The following is a 20135-nucleotide window of genomic DNA, read 5'->3' on the forward strand; positions in this document are numbered from 1 at the left end:
CCCCCATGTGCACAGACCCAAGCCGTGCGGCAGGCGACATATTGCCTCCTTCTCCCCTCCCCCGACCCTACCCGCAGCTGTCCAAGAGACAATATAGCCACCAGCCGGAGGCACCTCCAGGGAATGGGATGTTCCCTTTTGGGAACCCACAGCTGACTAAGGGGAACTCAGACTGTGAGCTCCCTACCTGACAGCCCTCCCAGGTGCTGCTGGCACGGTGATCCCAGGAGAACGGTGCAGACCCTGAGGCTGAGAGACATAGACCCAGCTTGGGCTCCCTGTGGGCGAATTGGGACCGGCACTCCTCTCCCTGGTGGCGATATAGTTCAAACTCTGGGGCCCAGAGGTCAGACCCACAGACCAGATCCTGTACACCCAGTTCTCGCATTGCCCGGGGAACAGAAGGGTTATACGTGAACAGCCTACTGAGGTGTGTGTGCCTCCAGGGGCAGATCAGCATCCTAGAGGGCAACCCTCCTCCCAAAAGGAGGCCGTACGCCCAACCCAGGTGGCGTTCCAGTGCAGGGATCCTCCCAGCCGGCATCACAGTCTGGGGAGGCCTGGTGGCGTGTGGTCTGGCCTGCTGGCAGAGGCCCAGGAGTAGCTGCGGAGTTGGGGAGGGTGGAAAGAAGCCAGGCCCGCTCCAGACTGCGGGTCTCAGACAGCCCCACCCCCACATGTAGACTTTCTGACTGAGCGGGGCCATTCCAACCCCTACCTGACAGCTTTTCCTGGAAGCAGAGAACAGAACTATGACCCCTGCTAATGGCATTGATGGTGCCTGAGGGCAGGCTTACCCAACCCAGCTCCGCCCAGACTCTCTCCTAGACCAGCCCTCACTGAGGGGAGAAAAGTACACACCTGGAAGTCCCAGGGCCCCACCCACCACCTGAGGCACTAGAGTTCTCTCTACAGGAACAAGAGCTGATAACAGGACACAAAAATAACAGCCTAGCCTGTTCCTCCCACCAAGCACCATCTACTGACAGGGAGGACATCCTGCACACCCTTTTCATGGCACCTACTGACTCCTTATACAGGGAGTGGTCAAATCTCACCCACAGACACCACCTACCGGCTCAGAAACTAAACAAGGTATGTGAATACCCAAACAAAAACCTAAAGAAAAGAAACAACAACTGATCGACATGGGAAGAAATCAGCTAAGGACCTAAGGAAATATGAAGAACCAAATGGAAAACACACCCCCAAAGAGGAGCACCAGCTCCCTAGAAACGGACACCAACCAAAATCAGGCAACCAAAATGACAGAAGAGGAATTTCGTATGGGGATCATAAGAACACTAACCGACCTGCAAAAACAGCTCAATAACCAACACAAAGAAACCACAAAAAGCCTCCAGGACCTAGAACAAAAGTTCACTAAAGAAATAGACACAATGAAGAAAAGTTTAACCGAACTCCTGGAAATGAAGAATCAATTCAGGGAACTACAAAATACAGTGGAAAGTCTCAAGACAACGTAGGTCAAACAGAAGAAAGAATCTCAGAGATTGAAGATAACACCCTCCAACTAAATAAAACAGTAACAGAGATAAAGCAAAGAAACAAGAGAAAAGAGCAAAGCCTACAAGAGATGTGGGATTATGTGAAGAAACCTAATGTGAGGGTCTTACGGTTACTAGAAGGGGAAGAAGACAACACTCAAGGGTTGGACAAGCTATTTGAAGATATAATAGAGGAAAATTTCCCAGGCCTTGCTCAAAATCTCGATATACAAATTCAAGAAGCTCAGAGGACCCCTGGGAGATTCAATGCAAACAGGAAGACGTCACGACATGCAGTCATCAGACTGACCAAAATATCAACTAAAGAGGCCCTTCTAAGAGCTGTAAGATGAAAGAAGCAAGTAACATACAAGGGAAAGCCAATTCGAATAACATCAGACTTCTCTAATGAGACTTTACAAGCAAGGAGAGATTGGGGCCCCATTCTCACTCTTCTGAAACAAAACAATGCCCAGCCTAGAATCTTATTCCCTGCAAAACTAAGCTTCATATATGAAGGAGAAATTAAGACATTCTCAGACAAGCAAAGTCTCAGAGAATTCACCAAGACAAGACCAGCCCTACAAGAAGTACTCAAAACAGTGTTATACATGGAACACTATAATAAAAACTCATGAATATAAAAACAATCAAAATTCAAAGATTAAAGCCAGATAATACAATGGCTAGAGAGAAATCAAACCAACAACATCCAACCCAACAGAATGAACGGTAAACTACCTTACCTATCAGTTCTCTCAATAAATGTGAATGGCTTAAACTCTCCACTCAAGAGACATAGGAATGGATAAGAAAATGGATAAGATTGGATAAGAAAATACAGGCCAAGTATATGCTGTCTTCAGGAAACACATCTAACCTGCAAGGATGCATAAATTTCCCAGCCCTTGCTCAAAATCTCGATATACAAGTTCAAGGAGCTCAGAGGACCCCTGGGAGATTCAATGCAAACATGAAGACGTCACGACATGCAGTCATCAGACTGACCAAAGTATCAACTAAAGAGGCTCTTCTAAGAGCTGTAAGACAAAAGAAGCAAGTAACATACAAGGGAAAGCCAATTCGAATAACATCAGACTTCTCTAATGAGACTTTACAAGCAAGGAGAGATTGGGGCCCCATTCTCACTCTTCTGAAACAAAACAATGCCCAGCCTAGAATATTATTCCCTGCAAAACTAAGCTTCATATATGAAGGAGAAATTAAGACATTCTCAGACAAGCAAAGGCTCAGAGAATTCACCAAGACAAGACCAGCCCTACAAGAAGTACTTAAAACAGCGTTACGCACGGAACATCATAATAATAACCCACGAATATAAAAACAATGAAAACCCAAAGATATTAAAGGCCAGATATTACAATGGCTCAAGACAGAAATCATAGCAACAACATCCAACCCAACAGAATGAACAGTAATCTACCTTACCTATCAGTTCTCTCAATAAATGTGAATGGCTTAAACTCTCCACTCAAGAGACATAGGATGGCTGAATGGATAAGAAAATACAGGCCAAGTATATGCTGTCTTCAGGAAACACATCTAACCTGCAAGGATGCATATAGACTAAAAGTAAAAGGGTGGAGATCAATATTCCAAGCAAATAGAAGCCAAAAGAAGGCTGGCGTGGCAGTTCTAATTTCAGACGATTTAGTTTTTAAACCAACAAAAGTAGTGAAAGACAAAGAGGGTCATTATATAATGGTGAAGGGCACAAAGATAATAAGATTATTACAAAGATAATAAGATTATTAAATAAAAAACTTACAAAGGTAAATATTTACAGTGACTAACGCAGGGAAGTGACAAGGTACATCAATTACACACTTGCTTTTCTCCGAGAATAGAAAAAGAGTGTACAGTTTACTAGAAAACATCCATGAATAAGTTATACCATGAAGATACTCCAAGGATACCAATTTAGTTACTTACACAAAGAACTGACAAAGGGTGTTGACTACAACTTGTTTTTCCCTGTCAACTGAAGCAGTGTTTATAGTTTCTGGTAACATTGATACAACAAACCTAATGTTCTTTCTAAAGAACTCTACATGCAACTCTAACCCTAACCTTAACCATAGCTCAAAATCCTGGCTGTAACACTAGCCCAAAATCCTAACACTAACCCTATTACTAACCTGAAACTAACCATAAGACAAAAACCTAAACTTAACCCTACAATGAAACTCTAACCCTATGCATATCCCAAACCTAACCCTAAGGCAAAACCTTAACCCTAACAATAACACTAGAGTGAAATCCTAACCCTATCCCGAAGCTGAAACTCTAACAGTAACAGTAACACTATCCTAGAAGTACATTGAATATATGCCTGCTTTTCTCTGAAAGTCAGTGTCTCTAGAATCCTGTGAATCGCACAGAAGTAACAGTATATACTCTCATAAAGAAGTTCCAAATGAAAACATTTAGTGTGACTTACACAAAGAAGTGACAAATTGCATTGATAACACAGTTGCTTACTGGCAGACAGGCACCCAGTAAGTCCTGCCTATGCTCTCAAAATATATCTAAAATCTATCCACTGCCCTTTATGTCCACTGCTTGGCCCAGGTCACCACACTCGGCACATTGCTAAGTTCTGTTTGAGCTTTTTTTCATTGAACTCTTCCAACAAGTTTTTGCACTGGTTCCTGTTTTCACCTCATTTTGCAGGTAGGGAAACTGAGGCTCAGAGAGACAAAGTGACTTGCTCAGTGCCCCCAACTGCATGCCCAGCTTCCCATCTAGCTCTGCCCTAATCCACTTATCACCCTGCAGCCAGAGAGAACTTTTGAAAATACAAACGACACCATGTTCTCCTCTTGCTCAAAACCCTCCAATAGCTTTTCACTCCATCTAGAGTAAAATCCAAGTAAAAGCCGTGCACATTACCATGACCTGTCTGTCCTTTCTGCCCCCCTATCTCATCCAGTCTGCTCCTTCCCTCTCTGCCCCATGGCACCGCGCAGGCCTCCTTTCTATTCTGCAGACACTCCAGGCTTTCTTCTGCCAAGCTGTCTGGCATGGGAGGCTCCCGCCGGGAACCCTTTCCCGCCATTTCCCTTTTAACTTTCAAATGGCAGAATGTGCAATACTTAGGAAAGGCTATATAAAATACACTCACACACACCGCATGTGGCACGCACGCACGGTTTAAAGAATGATGATAAATCTAGCACCTGTGTAACTGCCAGCCCAGTTGAGCACAGAAGGTCCTGCCAAGTACCCCTCCCCAATTGTTTCCTCTGCCATCCCCTGAGGTGGCCAATGACCTGACATCTGAAATAATTATTTCTTTGGCTTTCTTTGTAGTTTGACCATCTGTATATAATTCTCCCAAAAACTTTTAATTTTGCATAATTTTAGATTTTATACATGGAATCATCCTGTGTATATTTTTTTGTTTCTGGCTTCCTTTGATCGATACTATTTTCGTGAGGTTTTGCTCTGTGTGTTTGCATGTGGCTGCAGTTCATTCAGGCTGTGGCTGTAGTGCTTCCTGTTATGATAATTGCATTATTTGTTTATCCATTCTGCTGTCCGTGGGCATCTGGATTATTTCCCTTTTGGGGTTATGAGCAACACACCATGGGCATTTGAGGAGATATATTCTGGGCTCATGGAAGGAGTTTTTCAGGGAGTTTTTTTGGTTTGGTTTGGTTTTGCTTTTCTTATGATTTTTTAGGGACAGAGTCTTTCTCTGTCACCCAGGCTGGAGTGCAGTGGTGCGATCACAGCTCACTGTAGCTTCAAACTCCCATGCCCAGACAATTCTCCCACCTCAGCCTCCCTAGTGGCTGGGACCACAGGCACCACCACCTCGCCTGGCTTTAGAAGTAAATTTGCTGGAATGCAGCTTATGAGCATCTTCAAATTGATTAGATGATACCAAACTGTTTTGCAAGATGTCTGTACAAGGTTACACACACCCAAGCAGAGAGCACACATGGTTCGCCGCTACTTAGTCTTGCCAGAACTTTACATCTATAGCCTACGCGGGGATCCTGTGTGAGCTCCACTCAAGTACTGGATACTGCTCCAAGCTCTCATTTGACCCTCACAGCAGCCCCGAGAGGTTGGTGTCATCACTTCCATTTTGCAGTGAGGACGTCACGATCCAGCTGATTTAAGTCATTAGTGAGTCACTGTGCTAGGTTTCAAGCCCAGGTCTGCATGACCTGATCGTAGGCTGTCTCTGCAATGCTGTCTACTGGTGCTGAGTTTGTGGACATATGTTGGGTAGAAATTGCAGCTGTGCTTATCTTGGGATTGAACACTCTTGGGAGCTTAGTGTGAGGACCTCAGTTTTTGGTGTACATGAGAGCCACCTAGTCACCGTCCGAACTCAGGAATCAGAATTGACAGCCATGGGGATCTGCTGGCTGTGAAGTGGCATCTCACTGTGGTCTTCATTCACATTTCCCTATTGACTAATGATGTCGAGCCTTCTGTCATTACCTTACTGGTCATCTGTATTTTCTTTAGCCTTTTGTTCATTTTTGATTGTATTGTTTGCCTTTTTATTTCTGTATTAGAGTCCAGAGTTCTTTGTATATTGTAGATTATAGTTGTATGTGTTGCAAATATGTCATGTCAGTCTATGACTTGTTTTTTCATGTTTTGATGGTGTCCTTTGAAGAGCATAAGGCTTTAATTTTGATGAGATCTGAATGATTTCTTTTTGGTTAGTGTTTTTGTGTCCTGTATCTCTGTTTACCCCAAGGCACCTCTTCTGTTGTGTGTGTGCCTTTAACATACTTCCAAGGTGGTACATTAATGTTGGAGAAACCCAGGTACAATGGCTGTCCTAAGCTTGAGGTCAGATCTGAGTTCAACTCCAGGCTTTGCGAGTTACTGAGCAAGTCGTTTTGTCTCCCTGAACCCCAGTTTCCCTATTTGCAAAATGAAGTAAAAATAGGTACCATTTCCAAAATCTGTTAGAAGAGACCAATGAGATAAAGCTCAAACAGAAGTTAGCCAAGGGCTGGGCATGAACATGCTGTGCAAAAGCCGCCATGTTTTATATGCCGGCTTACTCCAAGCAGCAGCTGCACCAGAAGGAAATAACATGGTTTGTTTTTATTTTCAGTACATCAAGGCCTTTTACAATGAGTCATGGGAAAGAAAGCATGGACATCCAATAGACCCGGACACCCTGACTCTGCTGTGGTCTGTGACTGTGTCCATATTTGCCATCGGTGGACTTGTGGGGACATTAATGGTGAAGATGATCGGAAAGTTTCTTGGGAGGTCAGTAGGGGTTGTCTCTATCCAGATGTCCCCCCATAATGTTCCTAATGTATCTGTGCCACAGTCAGGGTCCTGGCAGTCAACAGAATTCCACTGCATAGTTCAGCTGGAGAGATCTCATGCCCGACGGGCGTGGGGAGGAAGCAGGGTAGCAGAGCCCTGGGAGAACCGAGGCCACAGCGGGTTGGAGAGGAGCTGGCATGTGGAGGGACTTGGGCTGTGACAGAACCCTGGTGCCCAGGGGAGGAGCAGGGAAGGAAGACCAGGAAGACCAGCTCCTGGGGCACAGAGTGAGCAGGGGTGGATCTGGGCTCCGGGGCAGCTGGAGAACTCAGCACCGAGATTGTTCCACCTAAGCACATGCAGACCTGCTTTTAAAGAAAATGAGCGATTTAGACAGTCTTCCTTTGTACAGCTATTTGAACATTTGTTTATCTACTCCCAGATTGTAGACATTTAGGTTATTTCAAATATCTTACATTACAAATAAGGCTGCAGTGAGTATCAAAAATTCTATGTCAAAATTCCCCACTGGCCCTCTGCATTCAGCCCCATTCCACCTGTGAGCCTCATTCCTTGCGGACTTGTGATAGGAAGCCCTCTCTCAGAGCAGAGTGACATATAACACATTCCCCCAACTATGTTTTCTCTGTATCCTTGCTTATAACAAGAACCTCCTGGAAGCTGTTGAGGTGTTTGTGGAAATAGTAGAGTCTCTGGGGCATTCATGTCTGAACTTGAATCCTGTGTCTTCCACATACTGGCTGTGTGGCCTTGGCCAAGTCATTCAATTTATTTGAACCTCAGTTTCCTCATATGTAAGATGGGGGTGAGAGTTCTTACCTGCAAGGACTGTTACAAAGGTCAGAAAATAAATGGAGGGAGTGTGGCCATTAGCAGTAGCTCAATAAATAGAAGCTGTTGTCATTTTACCACCTTATTTAACACCATCCTGATCATCACCATGACATCAATATATAGTAGATGCTCAGCAAAGCTCCATATTATATGGACCTGAAATGAACAGGAGATTCATCAGACCCCAGAAAATCTCCCCTGACCTTGTGGCTACAGAACCTCTGCTAAGAAAGAAGGGTCCTACCCGTTCCTTTACACTCCGCTTTGCAGTCCAACATGTAGAAAGAACTGATGATTCAGAGCAGGTTGGGACAGGACATCATCCTGAAAACATCCGTGTGGTGCTCGTAAAGGTCTGTGGTCTTCCAGTAAGCTGGGGGAGATGCTGACATCTTCCTTGTGTCCGAGGCCACTTACAGAGCAGTAACTAATGGGAACTCAGTACCAGGGAAGTACAACTCTTGGATGAAATGGTGAGAGATGCCATGTTCTGAAGTTCTCCAGTGTTCCAGGCACTCACACACTCTCTTGTTTAATTTCTCTCCTCTGTGGGGTCTGGAGATGGGAGATGAGAGGACAGAGGGATTAGGGGATCTGCACAAGCTTAGCTGGCACATGTGGTGGTTGAGCTCAGGCTGGGACCAATGTGCAGTGGGCTCAGAGCCCTGATCTTTCCACTGTGCCAAGAGATCTTAATTAGGGCCCTGCTAGAAATGGTGCTGTGAAGTCCACAACTGTTTGAAAGCAGGTAAGTGACTGGCTGGCACTCAGATTGGCACCACTGGCCGGGTCCCTGAGGTATGGTCACTAATCCGCTGGCCCAAGCCACACCCTGTCCACAGTCCTCTTGCCTATCCCAATTACACGAAGTCACATACCCTCTGCCCCAGAGGCTGTGGCCTGTGATGTCCACTTGTCTCATACCCGGCCATGGCACGTAAACCCCAAGGCTGTTCCTTAGGGAGGCTCTTAACCCAAGCAGATGGGACAGGGAAAGGGACAGTGAAGTCGGGGCTGGGGTGCAAGAGCTCAGCATGTCCTGACTGCCCCATGTGCCAGGCATGTGATGTGGGAATTTGCCACCTCCCCTCTCAGCCAGCGTGTTTCTCACATGTGAAATAAAGCCAGGGAAAGTAGCTTTACTGTCCTCACCAGGAGGGCAGCAAAAAAAGCAAAAGGAAAGCTAAAGAGTAAATGTCTTTGAAAACATGTTAAATCTCTAAGTGATGGAGGAGTCGTCACATCAACCCAGTGGAGCCAGAGACGTGAGGATGCAGACAGTGAGCAGATCCAAGGATGCTGGTTGTCACTCTCCAAGCAGCGCCCAGTTCCTTTTTTCATCATTATGGGTGTAGAAGTTGAATTGTACTGAAGTTTCAGCTTGAACAGTAGCTCTGTTGGGAGGAAAAGGAGCAAAAACTGAAATAGAAAGCTTCCATTTATTCACCACCAGCTATAGACCAGTGAGCGTTGATGTATGATATGTCATTTACTTCTTATAAGAAAACTCTGCTTGTATTATTGTCCCTACCGTGCAAACGATGAGTCCGAGACCCTGAGAGGCTGAGCATCTTTGCGCAAGGTTACAAAGAATGAAGTTGAACTGAAATTCGGATGTGGGCCTGTCTGATCACAGGCCACCACTCTATTAGGTGATGCTACTGGAAGCTCCTTCTGATGCCTAATTATTCCTCTCCGTGGGGACTGTCAGGGAGGAAGAGGAAGCTGGCACAGTGTAAGCGGCTGAGGGAGGGAGCGTCGGTGGCAGCCTGGGTGGGCCAGTGGGAGGCACTTAAAGGTGTGGCTGGGAGAGTGTTCGGGTGGAAGTGTGGTCCTCCGAGTTCAGGACATACACCAGCAGTAGGGTTGTCCCTAGCTAGCGGGTGTCTGACTCATCTGTGATTTGCAAGAAAAATGAGGACGGGGAACACAGGGGCCAGGAATATCCCTGAAGACGAGCCACATCACATTACCTGGCCTCAGGGAGGCAGGGTCCTCACCTCTTGGAATCCCTGGCTGGGAGAATCCCTGGCTATAAGCATTCTGGTTGAATCCCCGCTCCCTGTTTGGTATCACCTATCCTCTGCTTGCATGGTCACAGTGGCAGAACCCTCCTTCCCTCATGAGACAAGACAGTGACTATGTTGGTGCACAGATGCTCGCTACAGGGCCAGATCTGAGTCTGGGTGCAGATGCTCACAGCTTATGGAGCTGTGTATGAGCTGCTTAAACTCTCTGAACTTCATTTAGTTCATGGTGACGTGAAGATAAAGTAATTCAGTGTCAGAGGATCACTGTGCAGATTAAACGAGGTGGTGGTTATGAAATGTTCATCCCAGCAATTGACAGAGTCAGTGTCCAACTTTTGTTCAGTAGTGTCATCATCGTCATTGTCACCATCATAATTAGCTCTCCCTGAAATGGGTCATTTTAACACTTGACAGAGCCGATTGTGAATATGTTCTTTAAATTGCACAGAAAGGATCCTCTAACATATATTCTTGGATCTGGTTCTTCCCACTGGAGCAAAGTAGAGAAAATATGTAAGAAAACATAGGGAAACTCAGAGAGGCTTGGAAATCAGATCCTGGGTCAGACTCTTGGACTAGCCGTGTGAACGCGTTGATCCGCGCAGCAAACATTTCTGCGCATCTACCAGGAGTGAGGCCCTGTTCTCGGCCGGGGGCTTCGGTGAACAAGAGCTGCCACACCTGCTGCCTCGCGGCGATGCTTGGGCAGGGCAGGCAGCCCCTGAGCAGCTCCTGACCAAGTCACTGGGCTCCGGAAGTGCTGCGGATGGAGGGTGGAGATACAAGAAAGGGCAGTGGCATGCGTCTTAATTTTCAAATCTGTAAAGTGCAGATAAGCAAAGCCACCTGAGAGAGCAGCTGTGGGGTTTGAATGGGATCTAATCACAGGATGTCTTCCGTCACTTGAGAGGCTTTTGAATGCCTGCCACAGGAAGCCAAATCAAAGTGGCTTAAGCCTAAAAAGGAATTAACTGGCTCACATAACTAAGATATAATTTGGCTGAATCCAGTAGCTCAGATGCTATCATAAAAAAATTCCAAATCTGTCTCTTTCTTCCATCTCTCAGCTCTGCCTTTGTTGCCAGGCGCTGTCTTCCGGGTAGTGTCAAGAGGCCCAGCTGGGTGAAAATTATCCTCCCAGTAGTTGTAGTAAAAGTCCCAATATGAATCTCCTTGCCCCAGGGAGGTTTCATGCCTTTGGGGCTTTGCAACTGGTAGAGCATTGTTGCCCTGGCAGGGAACATTTCAGAGTCAGGAGACACTTCTGCTTGTCACAGCTGAGGGTGCTTGCAGCACTCAGGAGAGGCAGGGGTGCTGCTGGGCACCTCACAATGAACAGGATAGCCCCATAACAAAGAGTTTTCCAGCCCCGAATGGTGACAGTGCTGAGGTTGAGAAATCCGATAAAATAGCATTCTAATGCCCTGGAGTACGTGCTTCAAAGGAAGAATGTCCTACGTGCTTTGAGAGCTGCCGATGACTGCAATGTCGACTGACCAGGTCTACTTTGCCTGCCCGTTCCTGAAGCCGTAGTGGGGTGGAGACATGAGCACTCCCAGCCTCCACACTGAGTGTGAGCAGGAAGGTTTCTTGATGGAAATTCGAGAACTCTCCCAGGAGAAGGACGGATGCTGGGCAAGGGCCACCAACAGGCATCCTGCACATCACTCCAGGCAATAGCTGTTTCTTAGAAGTGTAAGGCTGGTGGCAGGGGCCCCCTCCCCTCCCTAGATGGAAAAAGAAAACGCTTAGTGACCTGACCTGCCAAGGACAAACTGCCAGGCCCCACTGAGAGGAACCACACCCAGATCTCCACCTGGATTCCCTCCTGGATTCCACAATACCTCCAGCCCCTCCTATTTCTCAACGACCTTCCAAGGTCACAATAGAGAATCCCAGCTCTTCCCGCCACAAGTCCCTAGCCCCGCCCAAAGGGTATAAAAGGCCTCAGCCCCTTCAAATTGCGGCGACTTCCGGGGCCCCAGAACCTCGTCCACGAGTGTATAATAAAGCCACGTGGTTTGGCCCCCCCCTACTCTTTCTCTTTCTGTGTCTCTTTTCTTTTCGCCACCACCGAAAAACCTTACAAGAAGGACTATTTTTCTCTTCATTTTTTACTACTTCAACCTTTTAAAATGCATCTTTATTTTATAGTAGTAGAAAATAAGTTTAGCTCTCTAGATGTTTGCTGGAGGAGTCTGTAAGGCAAGTGGCAATAAAGCATTAGTGTGCTCAGGCTGCCATAACAGAAAACCACAGACCGAGTGGTTTAAACAACAGACATTAATTTTCTCGAGGTCGGAAGTCCAAGATTGACGTGCTGGCAGGGTTGGAGCTTCCCGAGGCCTCTCTCCTCGGCTTGCAGACGGCCACTTGCTCACTGTGTGCTCCGTGGTCTTTCCTTTGCGTGTGCACATCCCTGGTGTCTCTTTCTTTTCTTAAAGGCTTACCAGTCATATTGGATTAGGGCTCCACCCTTATGGCCTCATTTTACCTTAATTACTTCCTTGAAGGGCCCATACACAAATGCAGTCGCACTGGGAGTTGAGGCTTTTACATGTGAATTTTTGCGGACACAACTTGGCCCGCAGCAGAGCACAGGCGCCGTGCTGCCGACATCGCCTCAGGGGCCAACTGCCCGAGCAGAGCCTGAGGTGGGGCCGGGTGGACACGTTGTGTTGAAGCAGGATCTTCGGGAGTGCTCTCTTGGGTGAGGAAGCGGAAGAAGGCAGGCAAAGAAGCCAAACAGTCAAGTTTCACTTTGCCTGATCCTCGGGGGCTCTGGCGCACACCAGAGAGGTAAGCCCCTTGAAGCCAGGGTGCTGCCAGCCCCGCCACCACTCTGTCGTTAGCTGCAGGCTGCCCTGGGAGAGGGAGACCCACTTACGAAAAGAGCCAACCCCGAGCCTTTAGCAGCCAACAATCCCAGGCTGGGGAGATCTGAGAGGGTAGAGAGATACCAGCCAGGAAACCTGGCACTCTGTCCGATTCTGCCCATCTTGGAAGTCTTTTTAGGACAGTGACAATGGCAAGAACTCTGGAAGAAGGAAACCATCCTGGGTTCATGGTAGGCCAGGAGGAGCCTGGATGTGACAGAGTGAAGGACACCAGGAAGGCAGTGTCCCAGCGTTTACAACAGAGAATTGGCACACCTGAAACAGGAAGCTTCTTTGGTCCAAGTTGTTCCTGCATCATTGATTTGTTTTGTTATGGACACAACACATTGGGTGTTGTGGATGCACGAGCAGGGAAAACAGGATTGGAAACCATAACCAATCTCTATCCCTGTCCCCGCTGCCCTGCCACACATCTGTCGGAGCCAAACACCTACCTTCTCAGCTCACACAGGACTTCCTGTTTCCCTCTGTTACATCACTCAGCATTTTGAGTTGTAATCAAGTTATTTTCAAGAGACTTTTCTGTCTCTTCCCTGAAAAGGGAGCTCCTCAGTGTAAAACCACATGTACACTTGGGCCACAGCATCTAGCATAGCAGCCCATACACAGCAGGCAAGCAATAAATGTTTGATGCATAAATGAAAGGATGGATAGAAGAGTCTTTGATGCTTGAGTTTTTTCTGCTACAACCCCCAAAGTGGCCATCCTGCATCCAAGTATGTTTGCATACTTTTCATTCCCTCATATATTTATTTACTCAAGAAATATCTATTCTGAACTTTCTATGTGCCATGTTTTCAGGGGTGAGCAAGGCTGTCAAAGTCCCTGCCCTCCTGGAGCACTCAGACAAGTGGGGGTACACCAATAAGAAGCAAGTATGGGTAGCATGTCATGTGGCCTGTGACAAGTGCTGCTAGAAGAGTAGAGCCAGCCAGAGGCAAGAGGACCCTGAGACTGGAGGTGAGCTCACACTGGTGCTAGTTCAGAGGATTCTCTAAGACAGTGAGCTAGGAGGGGCATGCTGGAGGAAGCCAGGGCGTGAACAATGCCTGTCCCTGGGCAGCAGGTCTCCAGGTGGAAGAAATGGCAAGTGCAAAGGCCCAGGAGCAGGAGCAAGCTTGGCCTCTTTCAAGATGAGACAGGAGGTCAGTATGAAGGTAATTGTAGGAAATAAGACAGAGGTTACTGGGGTAAGAGCCTGGCTTTTCCTCTGAGCAAAATGGGAAGTTACTGGAATGTTTTAAATTAAGAACTTATCTGATTTACATTTTGAAAGGCATACTGGTACCAAGTGGCTCTTGGAGGCTGGCGAGGAGCATCCTGTAATAGCCCAGGTGGGAGAGAATGTGCTTTTCTCTAGGGTTGTAATAGGACTTAGTGAGAGGTAGAGAGAAGTGTTTGAATTCTGGACACACTAATATTTTGAAGATAGACACAACAGGCCTTGCTGATGGATTATATGCAGATGTGTGAGAGAGAAATCAAGAATAATGCTGATATTTTTGGCCTGAGCAACTATGAGGATTGTGATTTTGTTTTTTTGGGTTTCATTTGTTTGTTTTTGAGATCGGGATGCCTATGGAAGAGGCAGGGTGTTTTGAGGGGAAGAGGAGGGTGCATCAAGGCCTCAGCTTTAAGTGTATTACTTTTAAATTGTGTAGTAGATCTCCTAGGGGAGTGTCAAGTGGGAAGGTGGAGACACAAAACTGGTGATCAGGAAAGAGCTCAGAGCTGGGATACAAATCTGGATGTTGTCAATGCACAGGTGTGACTTAAACCCGGGAGACAAGACGAGGTCACCTAGAAGGGTATAGAGGCAAAAAGAATATGCCCAAGGCCTGAGCCCTGGAGTCCCCCAATGTTCAGAGGGTGGCGACATATTAAGGATTAGCCCAGAAAGTGGAAAAAGACCCAGGACTGAGTGATACCTGGAAAGCGAGTGAAAAGAGCAGGTGGTGATCATCAGTATCTGTGGCTACTGAGAAACGAAGATGGGGATGGAGCTTTGGTTAGGGGATTTAGCAACGTAAGGTCACTGTTACCTTGACAAGAGCTGTTTCAAAGGCTCACTGGGAAGAATGACCCCTGGAGTGGGTTTAGGAGAGAAGGGAAGAAGAAGAACCAGAGACAGTGAGTGTAGACAACTCTTCGAGTTTTACTCTTGGGGGAGCAGTGATAATGGTGTGGTAGGTGGAAGAGCGTGGATAACTGGTAGCATATTTTGTGTTTTAAGATGGAAGCCACAAAAGCACGTGGATGAGATATTCCAGAAGGGAGGGACAGGCCAACAGTCAGGAACTAGAGGTGAAATTTGCTGGAGCCACATCCCTGAGTAGGTGAGAGGAGGTGGGGCTGCCCCAGGCAGGGTGGAACAGCCGTCCCCAGGCGCACAGGGAGAGGCGGTGCGGGCATACGTGTGCAGGGATGTGGGAAGCGTCTCTCGGGCTGCTCTGCATTCTCAGCGGAGCAGAAAGCAAAGTCGTCGGCTGAGAATGCAGAAAGAGTGAAGAGCCACAGGACGTATGAAATAGTCCCCTGGGGAGAAGGGAGCCGAACGGACTGGGAAGCTTCAGAATCATTGCTGGGGAGCCTTTGGCCACTTGAGGCTGGTGGTCATGAACTTCAGGTGAGACCAGCCACCACAGTTATGTTTTTCTCCAATCAAGCTGAGCTTTGCAGACACATGTGCCCAGCAGGCAGAGATTTAACTAGCTGGGATTTTGCCAGGCACCTGTAACAAAAGGGTGTGTGAAAAAATGGGCATGGAATTCAAGCTGGGTCAACAGGAATGAGTGGACAGAGGGAGGGTGACAGATGTGGAAACAAGGTACTGTCTTGGCTTACAGGCTGAGTAAGGCTCGAGAATTGTTGAAAATGTGTGTGGGGAGAGCTAGCCTCTCTGGAGTATCTCCCATGCCACTAGGGCTTAATGGAAAGTACTTCCAAACTCAAATGGGAATAATGGTGTGTCTTCAATGGACCTTGTTCCTGTGCATCACATTAGTGCATGGCAGGAGGGAAGGGGGCTCGCATGCTTTCTCTGACCTTCTCTTTTCTAGGCTACATGTCCCCAGCTCCCCTTGAGGGACCTGTTCTACAATCCCCTCATCGCTATATCACTCTTCCTTGTTTTTGCTTGAGAGCTGATGACCTCCTGGGTTTCATGGGGAAGATTCCACAGTGTTGGGGAAGCTCAGAACAGTGAATCAAGCATCCCGCATGGAGTCCCAGGGGTGCTGGGGTCTGCTCTCTCTTGGGAAGAAATGGAAACAATGATTAACGTCCCCAGCTCTGAACCCCAGTGAGTCAGCTTTGCGAAGTGTTTGCAGCACTGTCCAGGGCTCTCACGTCAGGAGTGCAGTTCCCTGGGATCGGCCCGGGAGCCCCGGGGTCTGTGTGCTGTCGGTGAGCATCGGGCTTGAGAACGCCACAGAGAGGCACCGCCACTCTTATGATGCTTGTTAATACGACCCGAGCGTCCAGTGTCTGCTTTACCAGGGCGGTGGAGGAGCACAAGAGTAGGAGCAAGTTTTGTGCCTAATCTACACACATACACACACACGCTTCTTTTTCACACAAATTATTGCATATTTTACATAAAGTTCTGTACCTTGCTGTTTGTACTTGCTATATCTTAGAGACTTTCCGTATCAGAATAAAGAAAGTACCACTGTTTTAAATCTGCATGGTGTCCCACTGTATGGACATATTGTAATTTACATAAATAGTCCCTTATTAATGGACAGCTGGGTTGTTCCAGCCTCTAGCTACTATAGTGAGGAATGTTTGTACCATAATCATTGAGCCACAAAACTCAGAGGCCCTGGGATTCTGCAGGAAGTTGTAGAAAGGGAAGAAAATTTAATGGAAGTTTGAAGCAAGTCAGAGATAACAGATAAAGCTCTGGCCTAGAAGTTAAGAGACATGACTCCTGAAAGCAATAACAAAGTCTCCTTTCAATGGGCCGGGCATGGTGGCTCCCGCCTGTAATCCTAGCACTCTGGGAGGCCGAGGCAGGTGGATCACTCGAGGTCAGGAGTTCGAAACCAGCCTGAGCAAGAGTGAGATGCCGTCTTTACTATAAATAGAAAGAAATTAATTGGCCAACTAATATATATAGAAAAAATTAACCGGGCATGGTGGCGCATGCCTGTAGTCCCAGCTACTCGGGAGGCTGAGGCAGGAGGATTGCCTGAGCCCAGGAGTTTGAGGTTGCTGTGAGCTAGGCTGATGCCACAGCACTCACTCTAGCCTGGGCAACAAAGCGAGATTCTGTCTTAAAAAAAAAAAAAAAAGTCTCCTTTCAAGTCTCTAGCTTCTTACAATGTACAAAAACAATTCAAGACCTGTTAATTCATTTAGGGGAAGAAAAAAGCTGTGAAAGGCTAAGATGTTTATGACAAGTTTCTAATTTGCTAGTGTCCCAGTTAACTTGTCTATAAAGAAGCATAATAAGAGCACCTGCCTCATAGGGTCATTTCAAGGGTCAAATGAGCTACTCAGGTAAAGTGCTCAGAATAAGGTCTCTCATAAGGCAAGAGTTCAGTAAATAGGAGCTCTTGGGGTTGCTTAGCAAGCAAGGAAAACACAGAGCAATGCAGTGCGAAGTCTCCTAGCTCCTAAAACATAGAGTACAGGAACCCTGGTCCCCCAGCCTCCAAACAGGGCCATGAAGTCTTAGGAATAGATTCATAAAATAATGACAGCAGTTCTGACACATGGCCATTATAATGATTGCTGTACGGATTTCATCTTGTTTGAGGGGATTAGTCCTGCCTTGCACTTAGTGCCACAGTTCATCAAATCTGAGATGTCATTGGGTGTAAGAGTATAGTTATTTTATAGTATGAACTACTGAGAAGGAAGGAAGGAAGAAGGGAGGAATAAAGGCGAGAGGGAGGAAGGAGGGAGGAAGGAGAGTGGAAGGAGGGAGGGAGAGAGGGAGGGAGCAGCCAACCAAAGCTGTAGGTTGCTATGCTGGTTTCAAGCTGTTGTCTCTCACCTCCACAGGTGCCCTTCTATGCTCTGCTCTGTGAAGCTGGGGCTGGGACCTGCACCCACATCTATCCTTTGCCAATAGGGGCACTTAGAGGAGGAGGGAGAAGGGACTTGCTTTTTAATGTTTGCTTGAATTTCCTGCCAATCCCAGTAATGACCTTGGGAGTTGATTCCAGCTTCCAACTTTTATCCACTCCCAGAACCAGGGTCATGGTGCCCTCAGCAGAAACAGTGCTGGTGTGCAGCTCCCACCGAGGTCTTCAGGTGTTAGCACCACATGGGCAACACCCTCTTCAGAGGTCCTCCTTTGTATCATCTCAGCTCTTCAATATCTGCTTAACTGATTGTCTATGTTAAACTTCCTCCGTTAAAATAACTAGAGCAGTTTCCATTTCCTGCCTGGACCCTGACTCATGCATTGGTAAATGAAAGTCTTAGAATCGATGAAATAAAATACTATCACAGGGAATTCATAGACGTCAAGGTTGATGGCATCTGTGCAGAGGAACTAGTTGACCCTACTGGTGAGTCCAGAAGGAAGAAGTGCCCTGCTCAAGGTCACGCAGCTGAAGGTGGCAGTGGAGGCCGGACCCACACTCTCAACTCTCAGGCCGGCTAGTGCTCCCTGCACGGTGCCGAGTCTTCTCTGCTGACCTTCCAGAGGGCCTGCCCCTGCTCCTGGGACGGACAGCCAGTACACACCTAACAGTAGAGCATCCTCATCAAACCCCTCTTTTCTTGCAGGAAGCACACTTTGCTGGCCAACAATGGGTTTGCGATTTCTGCTGCCTTGCTGATGGCCTGTTCTCTCCAGGCGGGAGCCTTTGAGATGCTCATCGTGGGACGCTTGCTTATGGGCATAGATGGAGGTGAGACCACCCTGGTGGAAGAGGGGCAGTAACCTGTTCCTAGGGCATGTTTTACAATGTCTCGAGAGGTGTTTGGAGCTGTCACGTGACTGGGATTCCTACTGGGATTGAATTGTCAGGGACCAAGGATGCTAGAACCTGCATAAAATAGGACTGTCCCATGGGATGAATGATTCCACTCACAGTGTTCTAGCCCCTAATTGAGAAATGCTGGGGAAGGCAGACCCCAGTCAACCCCAAAGACCTGAATGGTCTTAAGCATGTCACACCTTCTGTTTTGTCACCTTGGTCATACATTCACATTCCGAGATTATCTGTGGTTTCCAGGGAGCTTTCATAAGGATGTGCTTCCTGTCTTGGGACTCTGACTCATTCTTTCATTTACTCGCCAAGCTCTTACAGACCACCTGCGAAGCCTGTGTGCTACGGGCGGGGCATAATGGTGAACGAGACCCTCCCCTGGAGCTTGTATCCAGAGGGGCTGGCAGGGACACAGTTAGATGAACAAGGCATGCCATCACAGGTCCTAGGAAGAAAACAAAGTAGAGAAGGGAATAGAAAGGCCAGTCAGGGAAGACTGCTCAGAGGGGAAACGGGAGCACAGACCAGAGGAATCTAGGGTAAGACCTGAGCGAGCATCCGGGGAATCAGAGTCCCAGTCGAGGGAAGAGTGTGCTGGCTCTGAGGCGGGAGGGGCTCGGCTGTCCAAGGAGGGTAGGGAGGCCAGTGTGGCTGGGGGCCGGTGAGCAAGGGGGCGCTGGTGCCGCAGGGGTTGCAGAGGCGCCGGGGCCAGGCCGCCTGTGGATGCCTGAGGGCTGCGGGCGTAGAGCATGAGGGGAGGCCAGGGAGGGTTGAGAAGAGCATGGCGTGGACGAGGTTGTTTCCATACGATTCCTCCTGCTCCCACATAGAGAGAGTGAGGGGCCAGGAGTGAAATCAGCAGAGCCAGCTGTCCAGGAGGGGACCTGGGCTGGGCCAGACGCTGGGGAGGGTAGGAGCTGGTGAGAGGGGCGGGACCCTGGCTGTGGGCCGGAGTGGAGACTCCAGTGCATCTCCAAACACACGCACTCCGCTTTCTTTCTCCATAGGCAAATCTGTGAACTGCTACTTGCAGGCACTGGTGGAAAGATTGCAAGCCTTAAGGTTAGAAATTCCTGGGTTTGGATCCCAGCTGTGCTGCTTGCTAATTTCTGACTGTTGCTAAGTTACTTAATGGCTCTGAGCCTCGGTCTCCCCATTTGTGAAATGCAGATAATAATGCCTACTCTGAAGGGGTATAAGGCTGAAATGAAACTATATATACGTGTGTGTGCGTTTGTGTACAAATTGTCAACGAAAAAAAAGCCAAAGTCTGCAAAATAATCTTAAAGAGATTTATTCTGAGCCAAATTTGAGGACCATGACCTAGAGCCACTGCCAAGAGGCCTTGGGCAAGTGGACTCAGCTGTGGCTGGGTTATAGTTTGGGTTTTATACATTTTAGAGACAAGGGTTATGGGTAAAGCCATCAATCAATGTGTGGGAGGCATACATTGGTTTGGCCCAAAAAGGAGGGCCATCTCGAAGCACGGGGTGCTTACAGGTTATAGGTGGGTTTAAAGATTCTTTAGATTGTAATTGGCTAAAGACAGGAAGCTTTGTCTAAAGACCTGGAATGTTTTAACATAAATTGTTTACCAGAGAGAAGCCACCATTTGTTGCAAAT

The 20135-nt window shown here is 47.6% G+C and overlaps 1 pseudogene; it reads left to right on the plus strand.

The window, feature by feature from the left end:
• Positions 1 to 5887: 5887 nt before the first annotated feature.
• Positions 5888 to 20135, plus strand: part of LOC105857214 (solute carrier family 2, facilitated glucose transporter member 9-like) — a 30668-nt pseudogene continuing 16420 nt past the window's right edge.

The sequence above is a fragment of the Microcebus murinus genome, chromosome 6 (genome assembly GCF_040939455.1).
Source record: "Microcebus murinus isolate Inina chromosome 6, M.murinus_Inina_mat1.0, whole genome shotgun sequence".
Classification (NCBI taxonomy): Eukaryota; Metazoa; Chordata; class Mammalia; order Primates; family Cheirogaleidae; genus Microcebus; species Microcebus murinus.